The sequence below is a fragment of the Lissotriton helveticus genome, chromosome 2_1 (assembly GCF_964261635.1).
Source record: "Lissotriton helveticus chromosome 2_1, aLisHel1.1, whole genome shotgun sequence".
In the NCBI taxonomy this organism is placed as follows: Eukaryota; Metazoa; Chordata; class Amphibia; order Caudata; family Salamandridae; genus Lissotriton; species Lissotriton helveticus.
Genome location: NC_136059.1, coordinates 923,115,356 through 923,130,485, shown reverse-complemented (window position 1 = coordinate 923,130,485; position 15,130 = coordinate 923,115,356). Strand labels below are relative to the sequence as shown.

The 15,130-nt window shown below is 44.7% G+C and overlaps 1 protein-coding gene across 1 annotated transcript in view; it reads right to left on the bottom strand.

Annotated features, from left to right (window-relative positions):
• Nucleotides 1-15,130, bottom strand: part of CNTNAP4 (contactin associated protein family member 4) — a 1,902,933-nt gene that overhangs the window by 732,229 nt on the left and 1,155,574 nt on the right. The window lies entirely within an intron of this gene.

The following is a 15,130-nucleotide window of genomic DNA, read 5'->3' as shown; positions in this document are numbered from 1 at the left end:
TCGCTGAAAAGTCAGCGATATTCATGCATTACCGAGCAAATGCTCTTAGCCATGTTATCCACCTACCATTGGATAACATGGCTAAGAACTGCTCTGGGAAGACGTTAGCTTTTGGAGATAATCGCGCTTAGCGCGATTATTTCCAAAAGTTGGTAATAGGAGTTAGCGATGTTAGCGACTGTTTCCAGTCGCTAACATCTTGGCACGCCCACTTTGCATGTCATTAGCGATTTATATCGTTGACATGCAAAGTGGGCCCCCAGAAGCTCGCTATCTCCTACTAGCTGTCGCTAACTGGTGTTAGCGACAGCTAGGTGATAGGGAGATTAAATGATCGCCGCTTTAGCAGGAAAAATTCCCACTAAAGCGGCGATAAGGCCCTTGGTAATATGCCCCGAAATCCCCTTTGATAGAATTACCAAAACGACTGAAAAGGTAATTAAAAATGGGGTACAGAGCATGGGACAAAGGGGTAGAAACTGTAAGCTTGAAGAATGGGAAAGGAGCGATTTCATCCTCCTTAAAAATGAAAGAAAAATGCATGAAAAAGTGGAGGAAGGGGAAGTAAATGAGAAGCTGGTTTAAGGGAGGTGTGTGGTAGTGTAGGAGAGACTGAGATGAGGGAATGATAAAAAGGGGGATGAGGACAAGGAGGCCAAGCAGGAAGGGGGTTGGGACACAGGGGCATGGGGAAACATGGAAATAGGCAATGGGGGAGGTAATGTAAGGGAGAGTTTAAGAAGGAATAGTAAAGGAGACAACCCAGGCTCGACAAAAAATCTGAAGCGAAGGTGTGGGGAATTAAGGTGAATTCTTCAAAAAAAGATAGAACAGGTGGGAAATAGTCTCAGTTTGCAGAAAAACAAACTTAACAATAGCATTCTTTAGCATTAAACAGCCACGGCCGGTGGTAGGTGTAACTGTGGGGTGGTGACATAGGGAGGGGGAGGGGCAGGGTGGGGGGTTGCGATGCAGTGCGCGCAACAAAATTCGTTTTATTAATGTATATGTTTACTTACCTGTTAAAGTCCGTAATCCATACATTACAACCCCCCACCCTGCCCCTCCCCCTCCCTCCATCACCGCCCCACAGTTACATCTACCACCGGCCATGGCTGGCAATAAAGTCTTTTACCGGGTTGGTTTAGTCTGCCAGGTAAGTGTCACTCAAGTTAAATATTAGATGATACAAGTTAGAAGAAAATTTTTAATCAGAACAAGATTACTGAGGTTGGGTTTTCACCAAAATCACAAACCGCCACCTGAAGGACACATACAAGCAAACTGTGGATATGGCCTTCTACAGTGGCCCCACTGCAGTATTGAGAAGGGTAATAAGGTCCAACCAGTCAAGTTTCAGAGACTAGATACCTGAATTTTATATGTAAAGGGTATGTTGTCTTGACCTTGTTTGAACCCTTTCCATCCCAAATTTCCTCTAAGATGAGTACAAATAAATGGCGAAAGATGATTTTCCATCTTTTTTCAAGGAATATCCCTCATTGGTATTTCTAGGTGATAGAATCTGCAAGTCCACCTCCCACTATTGAGCTTTACTCATGGCATCAATCTTAAAAATGATCTTTAAACGTCAGATGCATTTAAGATTAGACTTAAAAGAAAGTTATTCATACTAAAATATCTTCTCTGTATTCTTCTTGCATAGTGTTGCAGGATTATCCCCAAACCTTTAGCCTTCCTTCACCTATTTTTCTGATCTTCTTTTTGTTGGATTTGTGACTCTGGGCACTTTACCACTTCTAATCAGTGCTTAAGTGTATGCGCTCACCCCTCAAACACGGTATGGTTGGCACACCCCTGTTTGGCATATTTGATTTACTCGTAAGTCTCTCGATAATTTATATCTAAAATGCCCATTGCCTGTAAATTCAATGCTACAATTTGGCCTGCAACACTGCTTGTGCCACCCACCAAAGTAGCCTATCAAACATGTCTCAGGCCTGCCGCTGCATGGCCTGTGTGTGCAGTTTACTTCTACTTTGACTTTACAGTTAAAACTACTTGCCACGCCTTAAACTCCCCTTTTAGTACACACAAAATTTAATTGACTTAAAGTTTTGATGCGAATGCCATTTATTTGTTTGTAAATTCTAGTGCATATTAGTGTAAATTTGTGTAAATATGTGGATGTATAGGTGTCTTTTTGCTGAGAAAATGTTTTCTTGAAAAATCTTAAAAAATAAACACAAAGAAGTGGTATAAATAAAAATACGTCGTTGAATTAGACAAGCAGTGTTTTCGACCTTTTTGAATTTTGGGTACAAATGAAGGTGGATTAGGCATTTTTGTGTTTTTCTCATTTAAATAGGGTCCAGCCTATCCACCTGTCCTCAAGGGCCTAACTCCTTTGGTTTCCAACTTTTAGAAAGTGGGCATTTTTCTGTGTTTTTGACTCTTTGTGCTTTGCAGCCAGATTCCAATACAGGTTCGGGGCTGGGTAACAGCTACATTTGGTGCATACTTTGCAGACAGCCACAACACAGGAAGCGCTCAGTGTGACAGGGGATACATCAGCATTCATCTGCATACAGATAGTCTTTCTGGGCTGGGAAAGGTGGTTCATACTTTACATTTGTATAGGCTGTGTCAAGTTCTCATGCAAAGGGCTGATTTACCCACTACTGATCACCTGGAGCCAGGGCTGGGTTTAAAGAGATTGTTGCACATGTCTAAGGGTTCCTTTGAAGTCCTCCCTTGATTAAATACATTTTTGAGTATAGTTACTAGGGCTCTGGCCCAATGTTTTTTAGACACTGCATGGGACTTGTAACCAGATGCTGCTGGCTCTCCAAACTGAACATTGCCAGAGACCTGCTGTGCTACTAGGAAGAACCTCAATTGGGACTACTTGCTTTGTTGTGCAGAACTGCTACCTGCTGGGTTAGCGGAGGGACTACCACTCTGCCAAGTAACTTTATGTGCTGGCCTGCCTGCCTACTGCTCCCTGTGTGCCCCCAAGTTCTCTCCAAGGGCTTGTTGGTTTGCCCACCCTTTCTGTTAATCTCAGGGCTGGAAAAGATGGGCTGTCAGACCCTCTGCTGTGGGACTCTACCTTTTGGGAGTCCGACAGCTGCGGGCTCATTGAGGAGCTGGGATACACTACTCCCCACCTTATATTCGACACCAGTACTCCATGCTCTCAGATAGCCCTGATCAGAGCGCATGCTGAGAACTTTGCCTTATTACAAGAAGCACGTGTTGAGCACGTCTTCTGCTGCAGAGACCACCTTGTGTTTTTATCCAGCAAAGCAGACTCTGAAAGGGATTCGAGACATGGAGGCCTCAGAAGAGGTAAGTGCGCACTTGAGTATGGCAGTATCTTCCAGACTTGTCAAGCTAGAGGATTTGAAGAGCCAATAGGTAATGCTTGTAATTGAAAACAGCTCTTCAGTCCTAGTTTATACAGTCAAAAACTCTTCATGCATATACTCAGTAACTCATCCCTGTACTCATGTATCCATTCAGCCATCCTTTTACTCATTCTTGCATTTACTTGTTCAACATTCAGAATAAAAAACATACTCAAAAACGCATATGCAAAAGAAACTAAGGGCCTAATTTAAATTTTGGAGGATGGGTGGCTGATATTCTGTCTGCCGAAATAAAAATCCCATAGTATATTATGGGATTTATATTTTGGCAGACGGGATATCTGCCTCTGTTGTGATGGAGTAACCCATCCACCAAAATCTAACTCAGTTCCTGAATAAATAAAAGAGGAAAAAAATAAAAAAATGCCACCACCTACCTGTGACAGATAATGCTTGAGGTACTAATAAGGAAAACCTTCAACATTGCATTTGGAGGACTAATTGTGCATAATGTATGAATGATTTATGGATCCGCATCTGCTTCTAAATGCGGTGGTAATCTTGAATGGTTGAACAATGATATACTGTGGATAATACCATTTTAAGATGGCCTACTTGCTTAGAATTACGGAACACGCAAAATGCAGTTCACAGCATATGAAATTAATGATACAGGAACGACCATGTGACTATGCTTAGGTTGCTGGTGAAAGCTCTAAAAAAAGTAAAATAAAAAGAAGGAAAGAGCTAAAAGGGAACCTTTAGAAGGCGAAAATGGAAAACTAATGGGCTGTCCCACTATCGCTGGGACTGATGCACACTTATTTTCAGGCCTAAAATGGAACATTTATAGAGTGGCCAACCATTCCTGGCACTGATTCAAGCTCATTTTCGCACGTCATCAGGTGAAATGACATCAGTCAGAGAGTCATACGGCTCATGGCTCAAGTGGGCAATACTAACTGCTACATTCTGTGTCCTGTCATGGGCGTAATCTGAAAGCGAATGACATTGGCACACGCCAACGTCTAAAGATGTCTGACCATTGATATAGGTTATTCAACTATCTTTCCATCAGTATATAAATGCATATAGTATTTATATACTAATGGAAGGATAGTTGAATAACCTGCACATTTGCCATTGCAAGAAAGCTGATCTCCCAAGCTCGGCTCACAAAGTGGAATATGTTGTAAAGGACAGCTTGCTCTTTGTGAATCATTGCATTCTGCTTTGACAGATCAGTAATCTGTCAAAGGTGTGCAACTGCAAATGTGGCTGCAAACAATTGATACAGTGCACTCATATTGAAGGGAAGAGCAGAACGCTCCTTTCGTGACTCCTCCGACACCGGCGGCACATTAGCCCAGCACCAATTGACTCTGGGCAATAGTTTGCTTAATCTTCCCGACAGCGCCTAGTAAATTATTATTATTACATAATGTATTCAAGAGACTGTGAGCGTTTCTTTCCCAACTAGGATGTCTATAGCCACAATGTATCACATATATCTGTATTGAACACCATACATTAGAGTGATATACTCTATGTGTTGCAAAATATATATATACTTTTAGCAGTCAAAACGTTTTGTAATTTCAGTACGCAGAAATGGATTTAACCCATTTACCACATGGCCATTTAGTGGTTAAAATAACCCGTTATACCGCTTCAAAGGCGGACTTGCTTGACGCAGAAATTATTGAACAGATTGCCAGGAAATGGAGTGATAATGAAAAGTATGTTTTGCAGCGATTCCGCAATTGATAGGAAAATTCCCTTGAAATTGCTGGGACTCAGCTGATTCAATGCATTCCACTATAGACCCATGCTACTTACCTTATTAATAACATATTAGTAATACATTTTTGGAAGGATACAGAACACAAAACCTTGACAAACGTGCTGAGGACACGAAGGCATCCCACAGATTGTTATATAAAAGGCTTAGAGACACAATAATTCAAAACACTTAAGGGCAGATTTACATTTACTGGCGCATCCCTGCAAATTAGCACGGATGCGGCAGTAATTGTGCGCCGCAGCTCCGCCAACCATGATGCGCCGCATTTACAATGCGGCGCACCATGGGGCCAAAACGGCACAGATGCGTGACGCATCTGTGCTTTAAAAGCGGCGCATTGCTGGAGTTGCGTTGCAAGCGTGACGCAACTCCAGCAATGCTCTGGGGGGGCCTGTTCTTTCAATGCTGCCTCAAGCCTTACGCCTGCTTCAAGCAGGCGCAGGGTTTTGACGCAGCATTGGCCTAAAAGTGACTGAGTGAAATTGTAGATTTCACTATGCCACTTTTAGGAGGCGTTCCTGCGCAGGAACGCCCCCCCTGCGCAGGAACGCCTCCTTATGGCGCAGGGCTTTACAACGTGACGCATCTCCCAGATGCGTCACGTTGTTAATACCCCGCACCATGGCGCATCTTTTGCGCTGCCGCTGCGTCACAAAAGTGACAATACGGCGGCGCAAAAGAGGCGCAAGGGGCTTGTAAATCTGCCCCTAAATACTGACAGCATGCAGGGTTCTACTATGTGACAACGAACAGCTCAAGCAGGTCGGAAGCATGGATGAGCAACTCAAGCTGTGCAACAGAAGTACTCCTCCAAGTACTCTTGCATGACTCTGAGAAGCGGCCCCAAAATGTTCAACTTCATTGTAGTACCTGGGCAAAGAAGGCCCAGTGCTTCTATAATTCAAATTGTACAGGGCTATTACCTGAATATTTCACTGTAATTGCAGTTTTAGATATTAGGGACCAATTCACAAAGGCATGCAAGTACTACTGTTAACACTTTCTACAAGATTACTACTTTAATTATTCCAAAATACCTTTGTGAATAGACCCCGAGATTAGTGTGTAAAAGAAAAATGGTAGCATTCCAGAAATAGGAAAAGTTGCCTTGGAAGTGTGAAGTGATAGTATGTGATGATGAAATATATATTCTATAGTTCCCCAATAGAAATTAGGCAGGAAGAAATATAAGGTCAAAAGACATAAATCTTTTCTTGGATAATGTAAATGATTTATGTGATGCCATCAGAGATGATGGCCATAATTAAGTGGCAAATACTCTCCTCCTGGACAGACGGTATTCCTCCCCCGCCCCCCATCAGAAGGGGGGACCCTTGGCCAACATCTCTGTGGTATGGCAGGACCTCTCTGGGTAATCTCACCCTGTAGCCGGCCGCAAAGTCTAATTTTTTTAATTTCCCAGACACATGCCTGAAAATGGAGTGTTTGGCTTCCACTGCATGTTCATGAAGGATTTGATATTTGACATTGAAGGCGGAAGGGTACACCACGTTTATTTGCTTTGTAGAAGCAGACATGAAAATGAGCCTCACCTCCCACTACAGCCCTCAGGCAGGCTGGGGGTGTTCCCATCTGCTAAACACGGTATCTATAAATGATAGGACCTGAAAATGTCTGGCACAGTATGGCTGGGGAAACGAACACCTGTTTCAGTCCCTCTCATCCTTTGTTTGAATCAACCTAAAAAAAGAGATAGGGTACAGCTGGAACCCACATTACTTATGCTATTGGTGTAAGAAAAGACCTGTATACTTTCCAAATCTATAAATATGTACAACTACTACTGGTATAAAGGCCAATTTGGCAAAACGAATGTTACCTGCAACTTATTGGTTTGTAAATTAGAATATAGAAATACATGCTTTGGTTTTACCACTGACAAGTAGGTGCTCCTTTTTTACATTTACAAAGAAGATGGAAGGAAAATTATGTTTCTTATCATTTGTTTTGCATGCCTCTGTGTCTGTGCTGCTCATTGTCAGTACCTGCTAACACACAAAGATGTAGAAGCCATGAGTTAAGTGAGCAAATCTGACCCTCCTCATGAGCTTCCCTTAATCCATTCCTTCATTCCTTCCGTAATCCGGGAGAATTTAGGGGCCTTATTTATGAGAGCGCTGCATCACGTTTGCACCACGTAATTTGATACATGCATGATGCAGGGCTCTCATAAAGATTTATAAGGCCACACAAAGCCACTCTGTGTGTCTTTGAGTGGCCTCCTAAATCATTAGTAAGGTGGCCCAGCGCAAATTGCTGCTTCTTTTTTTTGCACCTGGGAGGCGTTCCATGGGTATTGCTGTGGGGTTTCCCACATAACACCTATGGAATTTGATGCTGCTGCAGATTCACTAAGTGATATAACCCGGGGGAAGGGTCAAATCTGTACGCCTCCTGAGGTGAGGCATAACGGGGAGAAAATTGTTAATTTCTCCAAATGTTTTCATCTTTCCATGTGTGCTGCACACATAGAAAGAGGAAACACCTCATAGGATTGTTTGTGTGCAGGAAGGTGCATAATAACTGTTAGACTTGGCACCATTAGCATGTGTCTCCCTTCCACTTGTTGCTGTTGCCTTGTTTTATGGCGTTTTAGAATCCGAATGAATTTTCCCTGATTCATGCCCTTATATAGCTACAATCCACGTTGCCCTTATATAGGCATGGAAATCAAGCCCTTATTTAGGCATAGCCCATGCTACCCAAATACAGGCATGGCTACTTCCTTCCGTTCAATAAACGTCACAGCGATTTCTTGGAAAACCAGATTTTTAAGCAGAAGGGACTTCCACTAGCCTGGATATTGATTTCTCCAAGAAACTCATCATTATGCATGAACAACTATTCCTTAGGGGTTCATCCATGACGTTCATATGCCCGGCTTTACGTCAAAGCTGGCATTCCTAAACACCTTCAAGGTATAAATATACATTCACTTGCTATAGCAAACGACGGTGTGGTTCGGTGCAGTTCGACAACCTACTTGCCCGACGCAGCTCGCTACAGCAAGTGCCGAAGGAAGCCGACTCTCCAGCTGACGCACTGACAAGAAGCTGTCCTCTTCTACCAGGAATCCAGCTCCAGTGTTTGTGACTCCCCTTGTGGGGTGTTGGGAAATCGAGTCTGAGACAGAGATACCAACCTCCTTCATTCTAAGGTATGGAGCTGATTAGAACCTAGAGAAACCTTTGGCAATTCTTGGCAGAACTAAAACGTCTGCTAAACAATACTTACTTATTCCCTCGTACTAGACCTAGATTAGGTACATTGAGGTAGGCGTATTTTAGAAGCACCAGTTGAGTATTTTAGCCTGTGCTATTTATGTATATATTTTTATATGGCTTAGAAACCATACAATGCTATTACAGTATTATTTTATAATACTATTCTCGCTGTATGCATTATACTTTGCATTCTGTCAAACGATTGTAGTAGTTCACTTCACCTGCATGAGAAAGAAGACTGTTCAAAAAACCTTTTATTATTTATTTATTTATTTATTTATCCAATTTCTTAAGCGCACTACCACCTAACAGGCATCTTGGCGCTAGTAATTCTGAGACCATATCAGCACAGGAGGGAGTTGAAGCGCAAGGCTAGCTCATAGGGAATAGCCAGGTTTTAAGGTTCTTTCTGAACGCAAGCAACTCACCATGTTGCCGCAGTGCAAGAGGTAGAGTGTTCCAGAGCCTAGCTGCCGCCACCCCAAATGAAATGAAATGAAAACAATATTTAATAAAGCGCACTGCTGCCAAGCGGCTTCCTGGCGCTGGGGGACCTGGAACAAAACTCACAGAGGGGGACACAAGGAAACCTAAGAAGGGAAAGCCAAAGAAAAAAGAAAAGTTTTTAAGGCTTTACGGAAATGGCTGAGAATAGGAATGGAACGAAGATGAAGTGGGAGACTATTCCAGAACTGGGGAGCCAAGACGGAAAGACGAGTGCCCCCAGATCTGGATTTGCGAAAGCGGGGAATGTGAAGAAGGGAGAGAGAGGAAGACCGGAGGGTGCGACTGGGAACATAGGGAGAAATGAGGGAAGTGATATAGGCAGGGGCAGAGCGAGAGTGGGCACGAAAGGCAAAGCAAGCTAGTTTGAAAAGGGATCTGAAGCGGATGGGGAGCCAGTGAAGGGATTTCAAAGCCGGGGTAATGTGAGAGGATTTGGGAAGGGAGAGAATGAGACGGGCAGCTTGGTTTTGGATGGCCTGTAATCGTCGGGATTCGTGGGAAGGGATACCCACGTACAGGCCATTGCCATAGTCGAGGCGAGAGATGACTAAAGCCAAGACTATGGTTTTAAGCGCGTCGATGGTGAAAAAGCGAGAAATTTTCCGGATAAGACGGAGGGAAAGGAAACATGCAGACACAACAGAGCTGATCTGGCTGTGCATGGTTAAGTCAGAGCTGACTTTAATACCAAGGGTGCGGACAGAGGGAGAGGGCGTGGGGGGGGCCAAAAGAAGGGGGCCAATGTGCAGGAGACCAAGGGTTAGAAGGGCCACCCGTGAGGACAAGTTCCGTCTTATCGGGATTGAGCTTAAGATGGTTGGCGCTCATCCACTCAGAAATAAAAATAAGGGTGGAACTGAACTTGGGGATAGAATCTGGAGAAGAAGACAGATCAAAGACAAGCTGAAGGTCATCTGCGTAATTATATACAGAGACCCCCAGTTTGAGAAGAGAAGAAACAAGGGGACAGATGTACAGATTAAAGAGGAGAGGGGAAAGAGAGGAGCCCTGAGGAACACCACAGGTGACCGGACAGGAGGGGGCAGAGAAACCAGAGAGATGAACGGCCTGATGCCTATCCTGAAGAAAGGATGCTAGCCAGGAGAAGGCCGCGCCCCGAATGCCCGCTGCGCAGGCACGGTCGAGAAGAATGGAATGGTCGACCGTGTCAAACGCAGCGGACAAGTCGAGAAGCACCAGGGCTTGGGGAAGGTTAACATCTGCCTTGCCCTTGAGTTCATCCAAGACCGCGAGAACCACCGCTTCTGTAGAATGGCCAGGGCGGAAGCCCGCCTGGTGGGAAGCTAAAAGGCCATTGTCCTCGATGTATGAGGAAAGGCAGGAGGTGACGTGGGTCTCTAGGATCTTGCCCAAGTAGGGAAGAAGGGAAATGGGACGGAAGTTAGCGGGGAGGGAAGGATTTAGACCAGGTTTTTTTAGGATAGGGAGAACAACAGCAGATTTAAAGGAAGAGGGGACAGCACCGGAGGCCAATGAGGAGTTGAGAAGAGTGAGGGGAGGACCAGGACAGTTAGTGAAAAGGGTTTTGAGGATACGCGCAGGAGCGCCGTCCAAAGGAGAACCAGATTTAACTTTAGACAGGTAGTTGCGGAACAAGTCAGGGGAGATAGGAGGAAAAGTGTCAAGGGAGGAGGAAGGGGGAGTGCCAGGGCTGGTGAGGATAGGCTGAGGCACATTAGGAATGTTAGCTTTAATTTTCGCAATCTTGTCGATAAAAAAGTTATTGAGTGAAAGACAGAGGGATTGGGAGGGAACCAAGCCGGGGAAGAACGATCAGAAGTGGCAAGATTGCGGACCAAAGAGAAGATTTCACGGGGTTTATTCACGGAGAGCGATACTCTCTCCGTGAAATAAGAGGTTTTGGCATTAAGGACTGCTTTTTTGTAGTTGATAAGAAGTTGTCTGTACTGAACGCGCAGAGGAGGGGAATACTGACGTCTCCAGAGGCGTTCCGCCCGCCTGAGATCAAGTTTTAGTGCTTTGAGCTCAGTGGAAAACCATTTGTGCGCATCGTATGGACGAACCGCTTTGATCTTTTTAAGCGGGGCCACACGGTCACACGAAGCAGCAAGCCATGTACTTAAAGCTTTGGCCTGGGATTCAAGGGGAAGACAAGTAAGATCAGGAGCGGAAGAAACCAAAGAGAGTGAAAGGGAATCAAGATCGGTTTGGTTCCAGTTGCGGGCTAGAAGGTTTTTAGGGGGAGAGGGTTTGTCAACCGCACCCCTGCCCTGATTTTGTTGAAACGTGGTACTTTTACTAACATTCCTGTCGAAGAGCAAAGCTCTCTGCCCGGAACGTACCACTCAAACATTTGCTGAAGAGGGATTGGACCTTTTCCGTGAAGGGCATTAAAGACTAGGCACAGAGATTTGAATTTAACTCTCTGTGCCACTGGCAACCAATGCAGCTCCGACAGTGCTCCAGAGGCAGAGGTCCGCCTTGACCAGCCCAGTACCAACTTAGCCGCAGCCGATTGAACCCGCTGGAGCCTGTCTAGCAGGAATTTGGGGGATCCCAGGAGTAGAGCATTACAATAGTCTACTCGACTGAGTATGGTACTGCGTGCAATTAGGGCACGGGCTTGATGCGGTAGGAGGGGAAAGATCTTCCTCAAAGAGCGCAGAATCCCCAGACAGCAGCTCACCACTTTCCCCACATGCACCTCCAGAGAGAGGTCACAGTCAAATGTGACCCCTAGGTTGCGAACTGTTTTTACCGGCAGGCCGGGGTTGGGGAACTCTGGTGGCCACAGATTCATGGGCGGCCCTTCCCTGTTCTTATGCATTGTAACATGCAGCAGTTCAGTCTTAACAATATTAAATTGAAGGGAATTCTCCTTCAGCCATTGTGTCATGTCTCCTAAACATCTATGAAACTCTTCTGCTGAGATGGACTGCTCTCCCTCCAGGGAGAGAATGAGTTGAGTGTCATCAGCGTAATTGATGACTTTGATGTTATAACGCTTGATGATCTTCAGCAGGGGTCTCAAATAAACATTAAAGAGAATGGGGCTGATGGCCGAGCCCTGAGGTACCCCATGAGGAACAGGAGTGAAGGCAGATTGGTAGGGAGGAAGGGAAACTGCTTGCTGAAAACGTCCATCTCAGTAATTTCTCTGCAACTCTGTAGAAACGGAGCATGCACGATTGACTGAGTAAAATAGTTATCTATTGTTTCTACGACTCAAGATATTTTCCAGTCCTAGGGAAACAAAGTTGTCATGTTTATGCGGTTGTCAGAAACGAATCCCTTATTGTGTATTCAAGAAAGTTTCTAGTGACCTCTGAGCTAGCTGGCACTCACAATTAAGTTTAGTATATTCGATAGAGACCTACCGACCTAAGTCCTACGTCAAATCTATAGGATATATTATTCCAATGCGCAGAGCCTATTGGGAATATAGGAACTACACTACCCTCATATGTTTTCGCTGATCTAGATGCTTTGGGCACTTTGCCACTGCTGCTCAGTGCCAAATTGCAAGTGCTCCCTATTATAAATTGTTGGTATGGATTAGTGATTCCATGACTGGATATTGTATTTACTTGTCAGTCCCTGGTACAGTGCACCATGTGTGTCCAGGGCCTGTAAATCAAATGCTGCTGGTGGGCTTGCAGCACTGATTGTGCAACCCACAGAAGCAGCTTGTAAAATGTGGCTCAGGCCTGCCATTGCAGAGCCTGTGTGCAGTCTGGGGCTGCCATGTTGATGTGGCAAGTGAACACACTTGCCAGTACCCAAACTTTCCCTTTTCTGCATGTTAGTCACCGCTAAGGTAGGCCCAAGGCACCCCTGCCTGCAGGGTGCATTGTAAGTAAAAGGTAGGACATGCTCTGGTATGTGTGGCATAGCCTGATAGTGAAATACTGCCAATTTTGTTTTTCACTATTGCAAGGCTATCTGTTCCCATTGGCCAGAATAGGCAGTTTCATTGTTACTTCTTATAACCATAACTGACCTAGGGAACAAGATAGGAAAATAAAGTTCAGTATGCCTGAACTCAGAATGTTAAAGTGCATCTTTTAGTGTGGGTGTTTTTAACATTCTGTGTTTGAAAATACCACTTTTAGAATGTAAGTATTTTCCTGCCTAACCATCCAGTATACCTCTGCTAGGGTTGTGTATTGCATGTCTGGCTTGTGAGTGACAGGAGCTGGGAGAGGGCTGCGCCTCCAGCAGTCTGATGAGTCAGGGCTGAGCTGAATGGGACCTGGGTTGAATTTAGAGTAGTAGGAGGAGATTTCCTTTCACTTGCCTGGGCCAGGTCTGCTTTTAACAATGCTGTCTCCACTTCCTTCCAGGAAGCTGCACCAGTGAGGACAGAACTGGTTTTGACTGAGTACAGACATTCTCTGCCTTCAGAGACAAAGGATTTGTGTGTATTAAAAGGGGGACCCAGACCCCAGAACTGTAGATCACTTCTGGGAAATCAAGCGGAACCTTTGCCAAGGAGAAGAACTGGAGAAGCCGAAGTAGGATTACTGCCTCTGTGCTGTTTGCTGTTTGGGGTTGGCCTGCAGTGGTTACTTGTTGCAAAGGAAAGGAGAAAAAGGACTTTACTGTTTGCTTTGTCCTCTTCAGGAAGATCTCCAAGGGCTTAAAATTGAGCTTGCCTCCTGTCTGAAGTCTCAGGGACACAAAGACGTCACCCCCAGCTCCCCCGAATTCCGTTGCTGGAAATTCCAACCTGCAAAGAGGTGCCTGCTGCTCTTTAGGACCTTTAGAGACTGTTTGTTGTTGGGAGCTGGAAGATCAATGCAGCGAGGAAGAAGCGTGTTGCATCCGCACCATTTCTCAATGGATCGCCGAGTCACGGAGAAGACACACGCCGCATCCACATGAGTCCCAGCACATCGCCGAGGAGATCTTTGCAGAACCTGCTGCAAATGTTCACGCATTGTCCGGATCGTCACATCACAACGAGCCGCCATTTTGTCACACCGTTCCGGATCGTCGCCACGCATCGAGGTGCCATCTTGTCCCATCGTATCGGGACGCGGTAAGAAACAGACGTATCCCCTCCTCTCCGGTAAGGAACAGATGCATTGCCTCCCCTGCACTGCAGTATGGAACAGGTGCCTTGCCTCCCGGGTAGCAAAGAATTGACGCATTGCTGTCCCTCCGACCCTTTTGTTTGTTTTGTGTGGCGCATTTAAGGTACTTTGTTGGAAACGTGTCCCATTTACAACTTTCTTTGAACTTAACTATTTCTACCATTTAAGAACCTTATTTTTGATACCGTATTGTGGATTTTTGATTACTTATTTTTCTAAACTGGTGTGGTGTCCATTTGTAGTGTTTTCACTGTCTTACTGTGTATGGTCACAAATGCTTTACACACTGCCTCTGAGAAAAGCCTGTCTGCCTGTGCCAAGCTACCAAGGGGGTGAGTGGGGGTTCATTTAGGAGTTTATCCCCCTTATCCTGATTAGAAGCAAGGGTCCCTATTTGGACAAATGTACAAATCATTGCGAACTAGAGACCCCCATTTCTAACAATAACGAAGAGCAAAATAACATGCCATCTACTGCCTTTTGAACTACCAGTTTCTTAGCAGACCTCAGTCCTAATATCTACATAGAATATATTGAAAAGTTTGCTGTTCCATATATTACCTTAATGGTTACAATGTGCTGGCTACTGGGATCATTTAGACTCTGGCTGTATGCATGCTGGTCTGCTTCGTTGGTGGAGGATCACAAGGACTGGACTAACTGTAGTAGGCAATGGATGTTTCCCTGGCAGGCTAGAAGGGTCAGGCCAGTTTTGCAACACTGAGTTTAGCTAAAGTGGTGCAATGTTTGATGTGCCCACTTGACAGAGCCAGCCAAATAGCTCAGTAATTTCACACTCGTACCCAACATCTGCAGTGATCGGCAGCTTGATAACTACAAAAGTCCTGAATTAAGTGCCATTAATTTCAAATTTCTTTTCTTCTTCATCTTTTTCTTCTTAATGTTATTATTGCAATCCTCTTCAACATTATTATTATAATTGGTATTACTATTACAAGGCAGCTGACTTCCTCACAGTGGGCAAGATTCTCAAAAATGCCTCCAAAGTGGAGTGCTTTACTCCACTGCACTGACAGGATGTAGAACAGCCTGTCAAAATGTAAATGAACCCCAGTGTTTTGGCCACACCTGATTGTGTTTATCAAACGTCTAGCGGTAACCCCTTCCTAAATGAATAATCTAATTTCTGAAAAAGTTTGCATT